Below are 20,793 nucleotides of genomic sequence, written 5' to 3'. Positions count from 1 at the left end.
AAACGCAAAGACAAGGTTCATCACAAAATCACAACAATAATCTATAATGTTAAAGGTGATAATTAAAAGTGTTAGGTTATAGTAGCAAAGATTTCAATGATCATGTCGAAAGTAAAATCCCTTCAAACACACAAGAAATCCTTGAGGCTTGTAGTCATGCCAGAAACACTTATCTTTTTTGGTGCTTGAGTAATTTTGTTTCACTCTCTATCTATCTAATTATTCGCCATAGGATTTACCACTTCATAGATCATTGTACTGAATATCTATCCTACCAATTGACATCTCCCAGCTCAATGTTAACAAAAAAGAACTCAAAATGACTTTCTTTCTAAGTTATTCCTTCCCATTGAGGTGCAAGGCTTGTCACTTCTAAGTTATAACTGTGGGCCTGCTACCCATCATATTGCGTGAGGGTTGTACATATGATCCTTGGTCACATGAGTCAGATTTTTGCAGGCTGGCATTTTGATCCTAGCCTTCAAAACATTGGGATGTTGGTAAAGACAGATCGTTGGTGGCATGGGATGAGAAGTGGCTTGCCGCTTATGTAGTGGATTGCCATGCTGTGGTTCTTCTTCATGGTGGCATATCTTGGTTGATGGAGCTTCCAGATTTAGAAGTTTCTGGTTATGATGCTTTGATTGATGGTTGTGAGATGCTCCTAGGTCCTATTGTATATATTTGCCAGATCATTGCCCTTGGACTCCTGTCATTATGACATTTGTTTATGGTGGGTTGTGCTAGAATATCCACTCCTATTACCATGGCAAAAGCCTTTGGGTAGTACCGTAGTATACCCTCATTGGCATACATGTGGATGCAATTCACTTTATATGCCAATGAACCATTCCCTCCATCTATCCAATAAACCTTTTAAGTACCAACTACATCACCATAAACTTCCCTCTCTATTTTATTTCATGTGTACACCTTTTACGCCATAATATTTTCACAAGTCCAACTATCTATTGTTGACTTTTGATACCAGGTCTGGTTTATTTGTCTTCAACAATTATTTATACTCAAAAAATTTATTTGCTCAATGAAATTCTGAAAGCTGCTGGAAATAAATACACTGGTATTTTAACTTCACAAATAAAATATCTGCAGTGGAAATAAATAGAAAATCAGCCACAAGAAACAGCGGAAAGTTCTGCCCAACAAATTCTCCTACACTTTATTAACTCAAGAAAATTAGGGCCTTCACCCACAGAGGATACACAGAAAATACAACACAGTATGGAACCTGGATTTCAGCCCCCTTCGAATTTCAGCCTCTAGAGAAATTTGGCACATTGGAAAAATCTCGGCCCTGGAAAACTCAGCTCCTCCACCTGTGAATTGGTCTCCTATTTTCAACTATATGGCCCCCTTGCACACTACGGAATTCAGCCTTCCTCCTCTGCACAAACCCTTCGATGGAAAAGACAGCTTCTTCCTGGTTTCGGCCTCCTCCAATATCTCAACCTCCTCCTCCACAACCTTAGCCACCTTAAATTCATCTCCCAAAATTACCTAGCTGCACACCTTTCCCTTCTCTTTAGTCTTTGAGTTTCTCACTCCTTGAGAAAATTGCTCTCTCAATCACCATGTGTTTTTAGTATTTTACCTCTTCCTTAGGTTTATTTTATAATTTCATTAAGCCAAATCCCTAACCCTAATCTCCTAAGTGATCAATGGCTAGGATTAGATCCTAAGCCTCACTTGAGATCAACGGTAGAGATTAGATCTAAGTCACTTAAATAATTAAATTTTATCCTTAGAAACTTGGCTTAATAGTCAACTTTGATCAATTAAATTAATTGATGTACTTTTTCTAAGTTAACTTAGGAAAGAAATCATAATAATCACTTACTCCTCGTGAGCAAGCACCTAAAGAGGCAATCTGACGTGTTTTGCATGCTTGACATCTAGCCCATGTAGAAGCACCTATCCGAGCTATAAACATCAATACTCTCTCATAGCGAGGAAGGTATTTTGCACCACCCCCAACTTATCTCTTAAAACACAAATTTGCCCTTCACTATAGGTTTGGTGAGAATCTCTCCACCTGCTCATCTATAAAGATATACTTGAGCATCACAGCTCCCTTTTAAATTGTTCTGATGAAATGATATATGATCTTTATATGCTTGGACTTGTCATGAAACACTAGATTCTCTGAGAGCTTAATGCAGCTCTAATTGTGACAATGAATCACTATGGGATCCAATTTGAGACCAAATAACCCTATCAACATCTTGCGAAGCCAAATGGCCTCACAAGTCGCCAAGCTAGCTGTCATATACTCTGCCTCTACTGAACTAAGTGCCACAAAAAATTGCTTCCAATTGAACCATGAGATCACTACTGACCCCAAACTGAAACTACACCCAAAGATGCTCTTCCTGTCCAATGCACTCTAGCCCAATCCATGTATCGCCTACTAACTGCACTCCACCACTCCTGACATACCTAAGTCCATACTCCATTATACCTCAAAGATACTTGAACACATGCTTTGCTGACACCCAATACACCCTCCTTGACTCCATAAATTAGCTTAGTGTGTTCACAAAAACACATATATGTGGCCTAGTGTTGACCAGATACATCAAAGAACCTACTAGTTGCCTGTACAATGTGGGATCCACCAACTCTAACTTAGAAGCATTCAGGTTCCCCAAGTTACTAATCATGGGTGTCAACATAGGCCTACAATCCACCATCCTGAATCTCTTTAGGATTTCAACTACATACTTCACTTGTCCAAGGAAGATCTCACCTATCTCTTGCCACAACTCAAACCCCAAAAGGCAGTGCATCATTGCAATGTCCTTCATCTCAAACTCTGCAGCTAGGTCCCTCTTACACATCTCTATGAGCTTCTCTACCCCTATAAGAAAGAGATCAATCACATAAAGTACTAGTGGATCATCATCAACTAGTATAGAGTACAAATTGGGATCAACAAGTCCATGCCTAGTAGATACCCATCAATCCTTGAGTATCATGCCCTAGGTGCTTGCTTGAGACCATACAAGCCTTTTGTAGCTTGCATACATGAGAATCTCTCTCAAGCACCTCAAAACCCCATGGCTACTTGATATACACTTCCTCCTTAATCATTCCATGAAGAAATGTTGTCTTCACATCCATCTAATGTATCCTCCACCCATCTCTAAGGCAATAGACATAACAACCCTGATAGATGTGTATCTAGCAACTAGAGAGCCTCTTCATAATCCACTCCCTCTTCTTGGGAAAACCTTCTCGTCGTGAACCTAGCCTTATACTTCTCAATGCTACCATCTATAACATGCTTGATCTTGAAGATCCATCTTGAAGTGACCACTGCTTTTGCTATTGGCTTACGCATAATATCCCATACATTTTTATTCACAATGGAAGAATACTCTTCCAGCATGACATCCCTCCAAACCTGGTGGTTTGTTGCCTCCTCAAAGTTAGTAAGGCTTGAAATCACTAGTGTCACTCATAAGTGCCATGTAGTTGGAAAAAATTGTGGTGGTCTACTCTCTCTGAACATCCTCCTAGGATCTTCCACATTCTCGTCAACCTACCTAAGAGTTTTCTCAAACCATCTCGGCCTCTTCCTAACAAAACTAGAAGGTGCCTCCTACTCCTCTTGATCTCAAAACTAAGTCCATGTTGTTGGCCTGTCCTCAACCTTCAGAGCCTCTCGCTCCCAATCATGTGCCACTAATACAATATCATGCGACTCCCTCAAGGCATTGTGCTCCTAAAATCTCACATCCCTGCTCACCACAATCTTCCACTATGATGGAATATACACTTCATATGCCTTGGAAGCCACACTGTAACCAATAAAAATGCCCATCTATCTTGAGGGCTTCAACTTTGTTCTCTTTTCTCATGGTACATGGATATACAATTAACACCTAAAAATGTAGAAATGTCCCACCTCTAATCTCACTCCTCTCAACACCTCCTCGAAATCCTTGTCTCCCAAGACCTTGTGAGGACTCCTATTCTAAATGTAGTTTCTTCTATTACATGCCACTGCCCACAAGGACATGAGTAGATCCTAATCATGAATTATAGCTTTAATAGCCTCGATGATGGCCCTATTTTCCCTCTTAGCAACCCCATTTTTCCGAGGGTTGTAAGCAATTGTCAACTCTTTCTTGATGTTTGCCTCTCTACAAAAGTCCTTGAGCTCATTGGAGGTATAATGACCCTCATTGTTCGATCTAAGAACCTTGACCTTCCTCCCAATCTAGTATTCCATGTGAGCTTTAAGCTCCTAAAACTTGTTGAAGGCCTCATCGTTGGTCTTCATGAAGTAGATCCAAGTTCTCTAGGAATAATCATCAATAAAGGTAACATAATATTTGTACCCACTCAAGGACCCCACTAACGTAGGTCCACATACGTTTAGATGTACTAGGTCCAACAACCCTTTGGACCTAGAATCACTGCTTGGGAAAGCAGTCGTGGCATACTTGCCTAAAGAACACCTTTTGCAAAGACCTTGTTGCTCCACGCTAAACTCAAGAAGACCACTGATAATCTATCATAATATAAGCAAAGCCCTATGATGCAAATGTGCGATCCTCCTGTGCCAAAGCTCGCACAAGTTGTCATTGTCATGAACGAAGGCCCTCAATGGTTGACCCCTCAACATATACATGTTACCCTCTCTCCTCCCCATGACTCGTCCTATACTCAAACTAGAGGATCTCAGCATGACAATCACTTATCCACCTTGGAAAAGAACTTCATATCCCTTGTACTCCCTAATTGAGACTACAAGAAGGTTCTTATGTAGCCCTAGAACATATAGAACATATGTAACCTACATGGGTTCACCTAACTCTAGTTGAAAATGTATAGTTCCAACTCCCTCAAACCTTAACCTTGTTGCAACCATCCTTACAAACCTCCAAATCAAATACTCAAAACCTCAGAAATATAACTGGTGGAAGAATAATAATTTGTTGCTATAAACCCTTGTGACAATTTGATATTCACCTCAAAGTTTCTAGTGCTCTAATACCATGTTAACTTTTAATACAAAGTCAGATTTATTTTTTTCAACAATTATTTAATACCCATAAATTAGTTTGCTCAATAAAATTCTAAAAATTGTCGGAAATAAATACACTGGTATCTTAACTTCAAAAATAAAATATTTGCATGGAAAATAAATAGAAAATCAAAAACAAGATATAGCATAATGTTCTTCCCAACAAATTCTCCTTCACTTTATTAACTTAGGAAAATGAGGGCCTTGACCCACAGAGAATATACAAAAAAATATAGCACAATATGGAACCTAGATTTTGCCCCCTTTGAATTTTGGCCTCTAGAGAAATTTGACCCACTAGAAAATTCAGCACTGGAAAAATCTCAACCGTAGAAAACTTGGCTCTTCTACTTGTAAATTTGCCTCCTTTTCTTCACCTATACAACCCCCTTGGGCATGAAGGAATTCGGCCTTCCTCCTCTGCACAAACACTTGGCTGGAAAACTTAGCTTCTTACTAGTTTTAGCCTCCTCCATTATCCCAACCTCCTTCTCCATTATCTCAATCTCCTTGAATTTCTCTCACAAAATTACCTCGTCGCAGACCTTTCCCTTCTCTCCAGTCTTTGAGTCTCTCACTCTTGCTCTCTCATTCACCATGTGCCTTTCACCTCTCTCTTAGGCTTATTTTATAATTTCATTAAGCCAAATCCCTTACCCAAATCTCCTAAGAGATCAATGGCTAGGATTATATCCTATGCCCCCCTTGAGATCTATTGAATTTTGTAGCTATGGTCGGTCTTCATAAATAATATTTTAGCCCTTGAATTATGTAAGACATGTTCTTTGTGTCATCTTAGCCCTTAAAATATATATATATATATATATATATATATATATATATATATAATGAAAATGTAAGACATGTTCTTCATGTTGGTTTCAAAAGAGAAAATTTGAATTTTTGGCTCCAAATGACAAGTCGACCCTCCAAAAGATGAAGTCATCCCCAATGAAGGAACACACCCATTCGGGTTCTTGAAATGCCTATATAGAGGCCATTCGTCCTCCTCCAAAAGGCATGAATTTGGATCACCTAAGGTAGAGAGAAAAGGATGGATCTAAGGTAGAGTATTGGACGAATCTAAGGCGAAGTAAGGACAAATCGAAGGCAAAGTCTCTAGGCATACCAAAGCAACATGACTAAAATTCTTGGGTAAAGAAGTAGGTCAAATTTCAGCCCTAGCAGATCAAACCAAGCCAAATTATTTGGGCAACAGATTGACTTGTCTAAAGGGCAATTTGACTAGGTGTGACTAGGGATATGTCATTAGTCAGTTTGACATTTTATTTGACTTAGATGCATCTCCTGTTGAACTGAAAATTTATCTAAGGAAAAGGTTGTTGGGATTTTCCCCCATGTGGGTTTTCCCAGGGCAAAATGTTTGTGTTTCTTGTCTGGCAATCTCTTTATGATCCTAATGTCATTTTTGTTCTACTATTGGGGATCTTCTTTGTAATTGCTTAATGATGAATGTGAATTCAAGAGGATTTAAAGTAAAAATCACTAGAAGTAATTATCAGCTAGAAGACCTATGAAAAATCAACATGGTTTTAGAGCATGGTTTGAAAGGAGCAACCTTGAAGAAGCCCTTATCCAAATCTTTGTTTGCAAATGTGTATGTTCTGACCAAGGTTAATTGTGAGGAACGAAGCCCTAGGTGCAGGATTGAACTAGGTCAAAGTCTAACTAAGGAAGACCGTAGGAGAAGACCTCGGTCCAAACCTTAGTCTAAGTTTTAGAAGGTCGAGGATGCCTCAGTTTTGTTGCAAGAGGGACAAAAGGCCTCAAGACTAGTGATATAAGGTTGAGAAGCCTCAGACATGGCCTTAGAGAATCTGAAATGTCTCAGTTAATGGAAAAGGTCAGCTTATAATTTGTTTTGGGTTCCTTCTATGGTATAATCAAGTCACGAATTTGACTAATGTTTCATAAGACCTTTTCATCATGTTCACAAGGAGACAAGTTACAACCCTAACTTGGAACATACCCTAGTTGTCTGATGATATCACCTCATCATCAAGGAGAAGCCATGTTAATAGGAGCATGAACTTGTGATGGAAGATGTTGATGTAATCGTGAGTGTATTGGAAATCTAAGCCTATATAACTAAGGCTGAGAAATCTCAGGAAGTAACCAAAAGAAGTTTGAAATTATCTCTATCTAAGATTTGTTCTAAAATTGACAAAAGATACAAGGCACATTGTTTGAACTTTGAATTACTCTTTTGCATGAGGGTTCCATGCAAAGCACATCACAATGATGGGATGACAAGTTTGCGACCTGGAATACAAACCTATAAAAAGGGCCAACAAAGCTATGAGAAGTTTGTTTGATGCCTGGAATGTAAACTAAAGGAGATGATCACCAAATAGCTTTGTCAATGAACAAGCTTGGTTGAAAAGTTTGTATCAAAGTTGTCTCATGAAAAGACTAAACAATGATTGAAATCTACTACTCAGACAAACCATAAGACTCTCGCAAAGATCTGACCTATTGCTTTACAACAGTCATGAAGGAATTTTTGAAGAAAGACAGTTATGATAACTATTTATGTTGAAGGAATATTTTCGCTTGCAAGTTCATTAATAAGATTCACAAGTGATCTTCAATCATGCTCATATTATTAGATACACCTTTGATCTGAAGTATGAAAGCCAATTCAAGAAGTAATTCAGATTATGGCTCAAAGCAAGACAAAGCTCATAAGAGAAATATGTGATCTATACACAATTGTTTAACATTTGAAGCATAATATAACGAACCTGTGCCCTTCTTTGAAGATGTTGCTTTGTATATGTTTAGAAGCAAGTTGTTTTGAAAACTCTTGTATCAATACTATTTGTTGTCATGGACCTTGCACTGTTAAGTAAAGACCCTGAAATATTCATTGCATTTGCTGCTAATATTGATTGTTGAGACTAAGGGTATTTGGGTACTAAAGGATGCAACCTATCGTGTTCAATCCTAAAAGTCAAAATTTGAAATAAAAACAATAACTATCACTTGAAGAGAGCACACCTTGATGGAGTAAGTTCGCTTTTGACATAATAAGCTTACAATGAAGAAGACGTTGAGTTCCCTTTCAAGTTTGGAGACCAAAAGTTCTCTCAAGAAAGATGAGTCATTTGTTGAACTTGACGTGTCCTTATTATGACTATTGTGTATCTTCTGATGGAATATCCTTGATTGTTTTATGAGGCATGGGGACTCTATATATTCTTGGACATTTGGATATGGAAAGGAGAATTTGCACATTAAAAATTTTGTTGGACTTGCAAAAGGTGTGAAGTGAGTTTTGAAAAACTACAGTTTGTAAATCCTAGAAGACCGAAAGTCTTGAATGTGAAATCCTAGGGTTTGTGGATAAAACCCTAGATCTGAACCTAGATTAATGTTTTTGTTGAAAGAAGAAACCCTAGCTCATGCAAGGAAGGAATGACATCATGCTAATTATAAGGACAGTGTTGATGAATTTGCAAGATGGATGCAAGAAAGGCTAAAATCAAGATGGAGCTGACACTTCCCTATAATCCTCAAAAGATAAGTAACATATATCTCTCTTCCTTGATTATTATTGTTATTGTTTTACTATTAATTAGCCTCTTGTATTTGTCTTTTTTCTTGGGTTGTATTCATTCTTCCATGGCCTCCTAGTGAGGATTGCATATACACCAAGGCTCTTGCAATAGATGGAAGTAAGTGGAAAAACAAAGAAAAGCTTGTGACAAGACAGCTCTCCAAGAATCGGTGATTTGTACTAAGAGATATTGTACTAGATGAGATATGAGCTCAGGAGGAGCAAACAAATCAACAAATTTGAAGTATACCTTGATAGTGCCTAAGGAAAGTCAATGGTGACTTCTAAATAGATCTACAAGATCTTAGCGTACAATAGATAGCAAATACAAAGTGAGATTTGAGACTAGAAGGTTCTCCCAGAAAGAGTGATAGGATCATGAAAAGACAATTGCTCCAGTTGCCAAGTACACTTCTAACAGAATTCTTGTTGCTTCTATTATGGAAATACATCAAATGGATGTAGAGGTCATTTCTGTCCATGAATAAATTCAGGAAGAAGTGTACATGGAACCACCTCAAGGCTTTGAGGGTCATGAAGGAGTCTCCTACTTGCAAATAGAAGATTGTACATCAAACTTCGATTGATGGATCAAGGTTGATCCTATATGATTTGTCTCTAACAAAAACGGAGGGACTCATGTGCTAGAGAGATCAGTTGTGGCAGAAAGGTTTGCTTATGTAACAGAGGGAGCAGTTAGGCAGCCTTGCCTTAGCTTAAGAGGGAGTTGACCTCTGAGTTTGAGATGAAGGACCTAGATTCGATGCAATACCTCCTTGAAGCATGTTATTGAGATCCCTCAGAGATTTTTGAGATGGTGGATTATCATTGAGATTGTCATGCTAGATAGTTGATGATCTGATAATGGGTCACTTAGGCTTCTTGTCTAACTTACAAGCACCTCTCCCACTTCCAAAGGTTAAGTATTCCCAAGTCTATATGATTAACCAATGCGGAATTAAATATGTGCTTGAAATTAAGGTGCATGCTTGTGTTTGTTTTTAAACTGTTTGTGTATTTTAAATTTATTTGCTTGAGCTGATATAAAACATATAATAGCAAATAAAACAGTAGATACAATGCAGCAATAAAACACACACAGAACAGCAATTTAATATGGAGTTCACCCAAAACTCTTGGGCTACATCTCCTTGAGCTCTAGTCAACTCAACTAGGCTCTCTGGGATTATGGTCTAAGTTCTTTTACAATCTCCACGCTTAACTCCACTGGTTTACATAGAACACAATGGGTTCAGAACACCATCTTATCCCCTGGCTCTGAAGCTCTTGGCTTTCTGGCTCTAGCTTTGGCTTTCTGCAACTTTCAACTCTCTGGCTTTTCACTTGACCTCCAAGTGACTCCAAAGACTCCCTCAGCTGCTCTACGCATTCGCTTTTTCGCTCTCTTTGCTCTCTTATTTTTTTCTCAATTGAGCTCTTTGCCTCCTTTGAGGTACTTTTCCGGCTTTTCAGCTACCTCAGCCATTTCTCTGCAATTCATTATCCCTCTGCAGCTCTATGGCTTCTCTGCTCCCTGTCAGTTAAACTAGCCCTCTGGCTCTGCGGCTCCATGGCTTCAAAATGCATCACTGCCTGTAAAAACGCCTGCTGGTAGCGTGGCATGACGATCAGGAGCGGTTACACAGAATGTCTGCAAAATACACTATCGGGCGTGATTTTCGGACATGGAATCCCATTCAATCGCCCCTAAAATCCCTTCGGGTCCGCCATTAGGCGTTATATCACATCGCATAAGTGTTTTGGGTAAAATCCCAAATACACAGGAAAACGTGAAAAACCCGACAAAACTCTTTCTATCGAACTTGAAATTATATCGAAATCGCCCTAATATCGCATCGTGTCCGCCTTTGGCCACTATCGCAATCCCCACTGTCGATCTACGGGATCTCCAATCAACGGTCGATATCCAATTTCGGGCAGCTTAGGAGTACGAGGGTTACCCGCCCGAAAAGGCGGTTTTCCTCTCTCCTCCGCCAGCCATGTGTTGACCAGTGTGTGGAAGCGGGCGGAGCCAGCCCAATATCGCTTTCCGCCCAAGGCCCGCCCGAAATCCCGCCTTTGTGGAACTCAAATATCATGCGTCGTGTTTATAATTCCCTTTCGGGTCCGCTTTATTGCTTTGGGGGCTTTTTCCTTTGTATTTCGGTTTTTATGCCAAAATGCGCCAATACACAGAAAATCTCTTTACGGCGAAACTCAAACATTATGAAGTTGGGTTTATAAAACCCATCGGATCCGGCGATCACATGTGCATGTATTATCACCCTTTTTATCACCGCGATGCGACGTTGCGATGCAATATATCGCAATCGCTCGTCGCATAGCCCGGGGGTCCGTCCCTTGTCTTATGCCATCGTTGATGCCGATCCACCGATCGGCGATCGCAATGTCGCATCGGCCCGGGTCCTTTCCTCATGTTATATGCACCAGCCTACCTCCGACCCGATATGTCGGGGATCGGCAATCGGGGGTCTCTTCCCCTTTCCGCTTAAGTCCGCTCTTGGACCCTCTCCGATGCGATTTCCCTTTATAAGGGTTTTTTGCCCATTTTAGGGGATTTTGCCTCTTTTTCTAAAGAACAAAGGGCATCTTCTTTCTGCAATAACTTCTGCATCCTAAGTCCATTTTTGCCCATTCAAGTTGCAGTAGATTCAGAATGAGACAATCTCTGCAATGGGGCTATTTCCAGGAACTTCCTTGGACTTTCATTTTCCTCTGTGAGGAACACTTAGACTTAGGAGTCTATCCAAAATCCATTATGGATCAGTTGATAAGTTAGGGTAACCGGAAAGTAGCCATGGTGATGGCTTTAGTAAAGGAAGTCAATCAGTTTATGGTTGAGCCAAGGCATATGGCTCAACATATGTTGAAGTATCAACATGGTACATTTGGTCATGACACAATAAGTTATGGTTTGAGATATGTCTTAAATAGTTAAGTACAAATATAGGGATTCACAGATTCAGATTGAGCAAAGAGTGCAGAAGACTGAAGGAGTTCATAAAAATATTGCTTCAATTTGGGCTTCGTGATGATTTCTTGGATGAGCAGGAAGCAGAGATCTACCACACTCAGTACTGCAAAGGCCAAGAATATTGCAGCTTGGTTAGCAAGTTGGGAAGCAGTACAGCTTTACAAACTACTTGCAACCTGCAGGATTGTTTGAAAAAGTGTAGGAGACAACCATGATGACAGGTCAAAGCATAGTGAGATCTAGTACCAAGACATGGTACATAAGGAAGCAGTATGGCTCCAGTACTATTCTATAGTCAAGCAGATTGCTGACAAAGCCTCTATCCCAGGATGAAGTTTGTATACTTCAAGGACAAGCTTGAAGTAATTGAGTAAGTCTCTCTCAGCGAGAGGGAGTGATGAAATTGCAAGGAAAATCATTCTCCCTAGGTCAAGAGAATGGTCCAGAGTGTTGATATGATAGCATCAGGGACAAACATTCTCCCTGTGTCAAGTATGTTGACCAGGATTAGGGAGAACAGTCCAGCAGAGAATAGTCATTCTTCCTGTGTCAAGTATGTTGACTCAAATTAGAAAGAATGGTCCTAGAAGACCAGAATCACTCAGTTGAGTGGGTGCCTTTCAACATCAGGCTCAGAATATCCAAATAGGTTGAGCGAACACATTTAGCATCCAGCCCGGAATTACTCATGAGAGTGAGGTCTTTGGAGATTCACCATAAGTCAAAGATATTGATCAAGATGATGGTGAACCAAGACTAGTCTGTATACCTGTGCACCATAGGTCAAAGGTACCAACCAAAATTATGGTAACTAGTTGATGTTATTGATTTACCATGAGTTAGAGTTGTTGACCAAGATTATGGTAATTAAATGATGTTGATGATAATGATGAATTGTTATAAACTTTTCTTAGAGAAATTTTATTAACAAGAAAACATTTGATAGTCATTATGAATACCTCCCTAGCTAAAAGCGAGTGTTGAATTTTGTAGCTATGGTCGGTCTTCATAATTAATATTTTATCCCTTGAATTGTGTAAAACCTGTTCTTCATGTCATCTTAGCCCTATATATATATATATATATATATATATATATATATATATATATAATGAAAATGTAAGACATGTTCTTCATGTTGGTTTCAAAAGAGAAAATTTGAATTTTTGGCTCCAAATGACAAGTCAGCCCCAGTGAAGGGATGCACCCATTCAGGTTCTTGAAATGCCTATATATAGGCCATTCATCCTCCTCCAAAAGGCATGAATTTGGATCACCTGAGGCAAAGAGAAAAGGGCGGATCTGAGGCATAGTATTGGCCGAATCTGAGGCAAAGGACAAATCGAGGCAGAGTCTCTAGGCATACCAAAGCAGCAGGACCAAAATTCTTGGGTGCAAAAGTAGGGCAAATTTCGGCCCTCGCAGATTAGACCAAGCCGAATTATTTGGGCAACTATTTCATTAGTCAGTTTGATTTTTTATTTGACTTAGATGTATCTCTTGTTGAACTAAGAAAATTCTCTAAGTAAAACGTTGTTGGGTTTTTCCCCCATGTGGGTTTTCCCAGGGTAAAATGTTTGTGTTTCTTGCCTAGTTGTCTCTTTATGAACGTATTGTCATTTTTGTTCTAACGTTGAAGATCTTCTTTGTAATTGCTTAATGATGAATGTGAAATCAAAAGGATTTAAAGTAATTATCAGCTAGAAGACCTATGAAAAATCAACAAGATCAACGATAGAGATTAGATCTAAGTCCCTTAAATAATTAAATTATCCTCGAAAACTTGGCTTAATAGTCAACATTAATCAATTAAATTAATTAATGTATTTTTTGTAAGTTAATCTTAGGAAAGAAATCATAATAATCACTTACTCCTCATGAGAAAGAACCTAAAGAGGCAATCTAGCATCTTCTGCATGCTTGACACATAGTCTATGCAAAAGCACTTGTCTGAGCTATAAACATCAACATATATTTCATTTTATCCATGTTAAAGGGGCCTACACATTACATGATATTTTATTAAACCATTTTTTTTAATTATCCTTTATTTTATACAACAATGAACCACTTTATTTTTAAGAGGGGATCCACCCACCACATGAATTCAAATTCTTATATACCAAGAAGGGGAGGGACTTCAATCAAAAGTTATATGAACCCTATGTTTAACCCATGTGTTTAATAACACATGTGGAGGAATGGTAATTTATTTTATTTATTAAGAGGACAACTTAATAAAGCAGTGGGTTATAGCCACCTTGTTATGGTCCTCATTTTGTAATGGGAAGGATACCATAGGACATGCTATGAGCTCAATGCTATATCATTTGAAATAGAGCCGTCCTTTTCAACCTTTTGACTTGGTCATTGTGGAGCTATTTTGGTTATAAAGCATTTCCATAGATTATTATATGTTTGAACCACATTCTTGCCTTATGAACCATGGCATGGAGTCGTCTTATCTAAACTCACGACCATGGAGCCACCAACCATCATCAAGCAACCTTTTTTTTTCATTTTCCCACCCATTGCCAAGAGGAACATTGAAAGGGCCATGCATACGAAGTCGCATGCCCACATTCTCAACGATTTCCATGTTTATCAACCTATGAATTGGAGCGTGATGACGGGACATGTCAACCAATCTCTCTTTTTAAGTGGAGCCAACTTATATTATGGTGGACCTCTAATGATATGAAGCCACAGGCCTTCATTTGGGGCATGTACCAAGCAATAGGCTTCCATAAATTTTCTTCTAGATGAAAGTAGGGTAGCTTCAACATATCAGTGTATAAGTCAACTGGATTTTCATTTGCCCATGAATGTGGTTAAGTGGAACAACGCACATGTTAAGGCCATTCGATGAGATGTACCATGCAGTTGCATTTTCAGATAGACCATTACATGCTTATGCGCTGGACGGGGCCAACCCCCATTATTTATCCATTATTATGGGTCTATGCATCTTTTATTGGCTCACAAAAAACATTTTTCACTTGGCTGTTTTTTTTTGGGTTATAGTTTATTTCCATAGTGTGTGGGCCATCTCCCCCCTATTCTTGAGGCTTGTAGACTTCCAGTGCTTTTTAGAGTAATGGAGATATTATTTTTTTGTTGTAAGAGGTTGAGCTAGATGCACTATTCAAAGAGCACCTCCCTCACTTCTTTTCACTTCTTAATATGGTTGGATTTGGGAGAACCCTCCCCTTTGGAGCTTAATAGCAAGTCTCTTGGAGGTGCTTGGACAGTCAAAAACTTCTTATGGGTTAGGATGTTTGTATCACTTTTATTTGATGTTGATATAGCAGGACATGTATTGCAGGGGTTTGAAGTTGGTGTACTATTTCCAATGTTCCACCAAGGTTCCGGGACGAGGGGGCGAGGGAGCGATGGGGCGCGGGAGCGGCCTATGCAAAAGCTCCCTACCATTTTTTAGGAAACGTGGGGGAGCGTCAGGGTCTTAAAAATTTATAAATATAAAATATAATTTATTAATTGAGTCCACTATGACAATTTGGTTTGAATTGAAAAGCTGCAAAGCATGATCATTGATATGAATTCCTGGAGCAAGAAAGCAATGAATTTGAAAATTTACATAATCCTTCTTAGAAGAAAACTTAAACAAAGAGTGAACTGTCCTTCTTAGAAGAAAACTTAAGCATAGAGAGAACTCAGAACTATAGTGGATTATGTATAATGATTTTGAGAAATTGGACTTCTAAGTTCTTGACATATTAGGCAGGCCGTAGATTTTCAACTGATAATATTAATATATGAATAGCCTATTTGGCAATGCTTCCATAGGACTAGCCCATAGGTCTGATATACCTTCACAATTCTGTTTTAGATACTGCTAACCTAGAGAAAAAGTCTAAAAGAAATCATTTTTGGAACTTGGACTAAACAGAACCTGGATGCTTTTTCCATAGGTAAAGACCATAGGCCTAATATAGTAATAGGCTGACTGTCTATTGTTTATTTAGTTTCCAGGTAACCATTGCGACAGCCATAACCTTGTGCCATAGATTTTTCCATCGGCAATCTCATGCAAAAAATAATAGACACGTAAGTGGAAGTTACTTTCTTCTTTTCATGTTGTTAGACTGCTTAGTTAGTTTACATTTTACAGATCCTGCTGGTTTTTTTCTTTGAGCGAATGTATATTTTGAACCCTTTAAGTTCTCATGGGATCGAAATTAGATGTCAGGGCAGAATTTTGAGAAATCATATAGGAAAGTAGTTGGGTGGCTGGTGGAATATTAACATTCTGTATTTTAATCAGATCTTATTATATCAACAATATTATATTTCAGTCAGGTCTCATCAACACAACGCATGGTAGTCAAGGAGGCAGTCTTTTAAGTTTTTACAAGTCGGATTTTTCACCCATACTTGTGGTTAATTGGTTCCTGGAAACAAAATAGTCAGATCTACTTTTCAGAACATGTGACAGTAGGCTCTTTTCCTAAACCTACTATCACCATGAACGGGGAGAGCTCATATTGAAACGATCAAGGTCTTGGTTTTCCTAGCTTGCACTTTCAACAAATTGTATTAATTCACTGACTTTTTTTAGGTAATTTACCTTTTGTATACAATTCCTAATACAATCAATAATGATACAGGCACTGTTTATTAAAATCCGAACAGTGAAATCCAACGCTGTGAGTGGAGCGCTTAGCGAACTTGCAAAGGCTGTAAGTGTGTTGTTCATGGTTCAGGGTGCCGTTTTTATAACATGAAACAACGATTTTCCAAAACCCTAAACGTTAATTAACTCTTAATTAAAGATTAAGTTCAGCGTTTAGTTAATTAAAATGGTTTTTAATGCATTAAAGGTGTGCCACGTCCCCCCTCGTCCCCCCACGTCCCCTCTCGCCCCCCCTCGTCCCCTCTCGTCCCCCCATGTCCCCCTATGTCCCCCTTTTCGGAAACGCCCCCTCAGGGAAGGGAAACGTTTCCCTGGCACGCCCCCTGAGTTTCCTCCATTTTGGGAGCGTGGGGAAACGTCCCCTACTCGTCCCCAAGTCCTCGGAGCGCGGGGGAGCGAGGAAACTAGACCCCTAGGGGTGGGGGCGAGTCCCCGTGGAACACTGACTATTTCCCATATTCTACATCTTGTTATCATGAGAACTTTGTTGATAAATATATTACTTTCACTACTCATGCATTGAGGTCTCTCATACATGGATATTGATAGATGTAAGCTCCTCAAATATTGGTTGTTTTCTACAGATGTAACACTCATATGGAAGCAAGGAAAATGGAACTTTTAGTTTGTACTTTCAGACATATTGTCTCTTTATCATCTTTAGAACAGCCCCCCTTTTGAACATTGATATGACTCCATTCACGCAATGGACTAGACACTAATCTTCTGTCCTCCCATCTACTTTTTTCTACAACATTTTCAAACCTATTTTGCTGGAAATTACTCTTCACAACACCTTACACTTCATATCTTTAGTTTCCAGCAATACTAATTAATTATTAGAGAAGCCTCCTTAAGCCAGAGGAAAGTCAGCCTAAAGAGCAAAGGAGAGTTGGCGAGATGATAGTGTCTGACCTCCTAGTTACCCAAATCTATCATCTAGATGCTTGGGGCTTTTACACTCTGATGATGACAGATGGAATGGTAACAGGCCCAAAATTTTGGAGAGGACAAATAATTAGAATAAATTTCATTTTCATTTGCCTTCTATTACACTGATACCTAGGATTGCAGTACAATATTTTTATTTTTCACAAGTACATAGCTTGCTCATCAGGACTACAAATTGTTTAAGATGAGATATCAAAATCAGCTTTTCAATCTGCACAAACCAAACATGCATGAACATTTAGATAGATTCTAAAGAGGAAAAATCTATTATTTTCCAGGAATCATCAATCTTTATCAAAAAGTGAGGAGTTGCAGAAACTATCATTGATACCTTGAACAAATTCACCAAATATTTCATGGGAAGGAGAAATGTTGGAGCCTAGTACAGCGATTACATAAGCACTCATAACCCTAGAGGGGGGTTTGAAGTATAGGTATACCTCAAGGATCCTAAGATCAAAACCAAAATAGAAACAAAAGCAAGTTGACAAGTTAATTGTCAAAAGAACAAGAATGAGTCTAGGAAAGACGCTTGACTCTTTTGAGAGAACTGGCTGAACCTTTCTCATTTAAGGTTAGTTTTCTGCTGACAGTTCCTTATTGTTTCAAACTTCCAAATAGAATATGGGTTACAACCAGTGAGGGAATATCTGGAGCATCTCATGAAGGTAATACATATAGAATAAAATCTAGCTGTATGAAGGTAATGCATACAGAATAAAATTTAACTGAACACCATACAAATTCGATAACAGATTTTCCCTTCAGAGGGATATCAAGTGACCCTCCTCCGGACATCTGCAACTAAAAGGCTTGCCAAGAGAGGATTTTGTGATTGGCTGATTCGTGAGATGCTTGCTCCCACTTGTCATTAGACAAGATGCTAGTGACTAGATATCAGTGCCTCTCGGCCTGTAACAAGAATGCTTTTGTAGAAATTTGTAGAGTAATCCCAAAAAACAGCATGTTCAAAAAGTAGCTTAACAACAAATGTCCTATGTCAAAGGACCCATGCTGAAGATATTAATAAATATTCAGTTATAACTTATAACGCAAAAATTAAAAAGCAAGAGAATATTAGACAAACCCTTTCAATCCTCGATAGATTGAATAGAACATGAAGGTTACAAGACAGCATAGAATTGATGGGTCAAGAGATGTATGTCCACTTGGGGAAAAAGGTGACATGTATTTCTCTAGTATGTTTTCGAGTTCTGTCTGGCTCAAACTTTTTGGAGTGGATTGCAGTTGAGTATTTGACTTTTTGCAAGTCCACTATGATGGCAAGTAAGAGTCATAGGAGACAAATTGATGAGACTTACTCAACGATGTCTTATATATGTAGTTTTATATTTTGTATATTTCATTTACCTGAACCAGCAGTTGTAAGTGTATATGTATGACTTAGTCAAAGACGATGTCTCACCAACCTCTACAAAAATTATTTTCAACGTACCAATATTGTACTCCTGTATACCTAACAAAATATTGAGAGTACAATGTATATAGTTGCAGCAATTTACCTTTTGCACTTTCCCTCTCTCCAAGGAGGTTCTTTTTTAAACCAGAATGAGTAGATTTTTATATATATGAAATGCGCCCATTCGTGTGCAAAATCGGGATTTTACAAAGTATTTTCAAGCCTACTGAGGGCTGCTGATACATCAATTGTTCCACTTTCCTTCTATAAGAGTTTTCACTTTGATTCTTACAAAAATTTCTCATTCCAGAGATCCTATAGCTATATATTTGACAAAACTGAAAAAGTAAATATTTACATTTGAAGTGTGCCATACAAAATCATTTGCAAAACCAGAGAGAGAACAGACTAAACATCCATTGGTACTGGACTGTTCAAATCCAGGCCAGTGGATTCTTCTTCATTGCTCTTGTTCAGATCCAACCCAATGGAGTCTTCTTCATTGCTCTTGCTGCTCTCCTCCATCTTGAGCTTCAACTGTTCAATTTGTTGAACTATTCGAGTGGAATATCCACAACATCTTACAGATTATATTGGTATCAAAGTGAGGTTTCTTTAGACGTATTTGTGGGAAATTGTGGGATCTAGGAATTGGCTTAAGAAAAAAGTAACGAAACCCTAGCCATGGCCCTATTACCGGATTTGTTGTACCAACAAACCCAATAATAGGAAGCAAGATTTATATCATCCCTTACAAGCACCCACACAACCTTGGGAAAGCATTACAATGGATTTTGTGGGTGGTTTACCAACAACTCAGAAGCGACATGACTATTTATTTGCGGTAATTAATAGGTTTGGCAAGATGTGCATTCTCATGCCCTATAAAAAGACTATCAAAGGATAGGAAAAATAAACATGTTCTTTGAACAAGTCTAGGTGCACTTTGGGATACCAAAAAGCATCCTCTTGCACAAGAATACCAGATTTCTCAATGCCTTTTGGACTACACTTTGGGAGAAGATGGACACTAAGTTGAAGAGATATACAACATTCATCTGCAAACAAATGGGTAGACAAAAGTAGTTAACGAGACTTTGGTGCAACTTTTGAGTCATTACAATCAAAAGCATCCAAAGACCTAGGATGAAAATCTAATCTATATTTAGCACTCTTATAATAGATTAGTCCACACTACTACTGGTAAGTCCCTTTAGAAACTTGTTTTGGGTATTTGCAGCCTTCACCCTTAGATGTTGTATATGGACAACAGGGAGGAGTGAGGGAAGACATCATTGGAGAAGCATTGAGAGCATAAAAATTTGTTGAAAATATTAAGCAAATCCAATTGCAAGTACAAGAGACATCAACGAAGTCATAAGAAAAGTATAAGGCCATGCATGATAAACATAAAACCAAGAAGTCATTCAAATTGGGAGACAAAGTTTGATTATAGTTGAAAAAGGAAAGACTACAAGGTCTTGGTAATAAGATCAAGGTGTTGTGGAATGGCCCTTTTGAGGAGTTGGAGATGGTGGGAGATAACACCTACAAACTTAGTCTATCCCCATATATGCACATTTACTCAATAATGAATGTGAAGAATTTGGAACTCTGTGAACCTTCCATGTTGGATCAAGAGGAGTAGGTCCCAGCTACCATAGAGCACTTGGCACTAGATGCTCAAGCAAAGTTGACAAAGATATAGCTTTGCAAAAGAAATCCAGAACTACAAGGCAGGGCTAGAATGACCTTTGGCAGAGTGGGATGAAAGGACAACTTCCAGGCAAAGAAAAATGGTACTTGAAGGAGAAGGTAGTGGAAATTTTTCTTCACCTCATTCAGTAAAGCTTTTGTGGACCAAAAGCCTCCCTAAATGGGAAGGTATGATCCAAATTGGTTCATCATATAATTTGTCATGTATCTTGGTACTTTTGGGTGGAAAAATTGGAGGGATTAGTAGACAGGACCCATTTTTGTGGCAAGTCCCAATTTGGAAAAATGGGATCTCGAACCTTCCACAGCCATTTTGAGGCATCAAACCACACTTTTTGGAGTTTCATTTCCAGAAGTTGTGCCCACATCTTTTTGATTGATCCACACAGCAATATCTTTCCAACAGTACAAAAATCACCTCAAT

At 38.7% G+C, this 20,793-nt stretch overlaps 1 pseudogene across 1 annotated transcript in view; it reads right to left on the bottom strand.

Moving 5' to 3' along the window:
* The window catches only part of LOC149242267 (O-fucosyltransferase 13-like), a 77,945-nt pseudogene that overhangs the window by 38,663 nt on the left and 18,489 nt on the right, over window positions 1-20,793 (bottom strand). The window lies entirely within an intron of this gene.

This window comes from Pinus tabuliformis, chromosome 8 (genome assembly GCF_031772625.1).
Source record: "Pinus tabuliformis cultivar Carrire ecotype Pingquan chromosome 8, CPIR1, whole genome shotgun sequence".
Taxonomy (NCBI): Eukaryota; Viridiplantae; Streptophyta; class Pinopsida; order Pinales; family Pinaceae; genus Pinus; species Pinus tabuliformis.
Note: the sequence above shows the minus strand (reverse complement) of the source record. Positions and strands in the feature narration are given on the sequence as shown.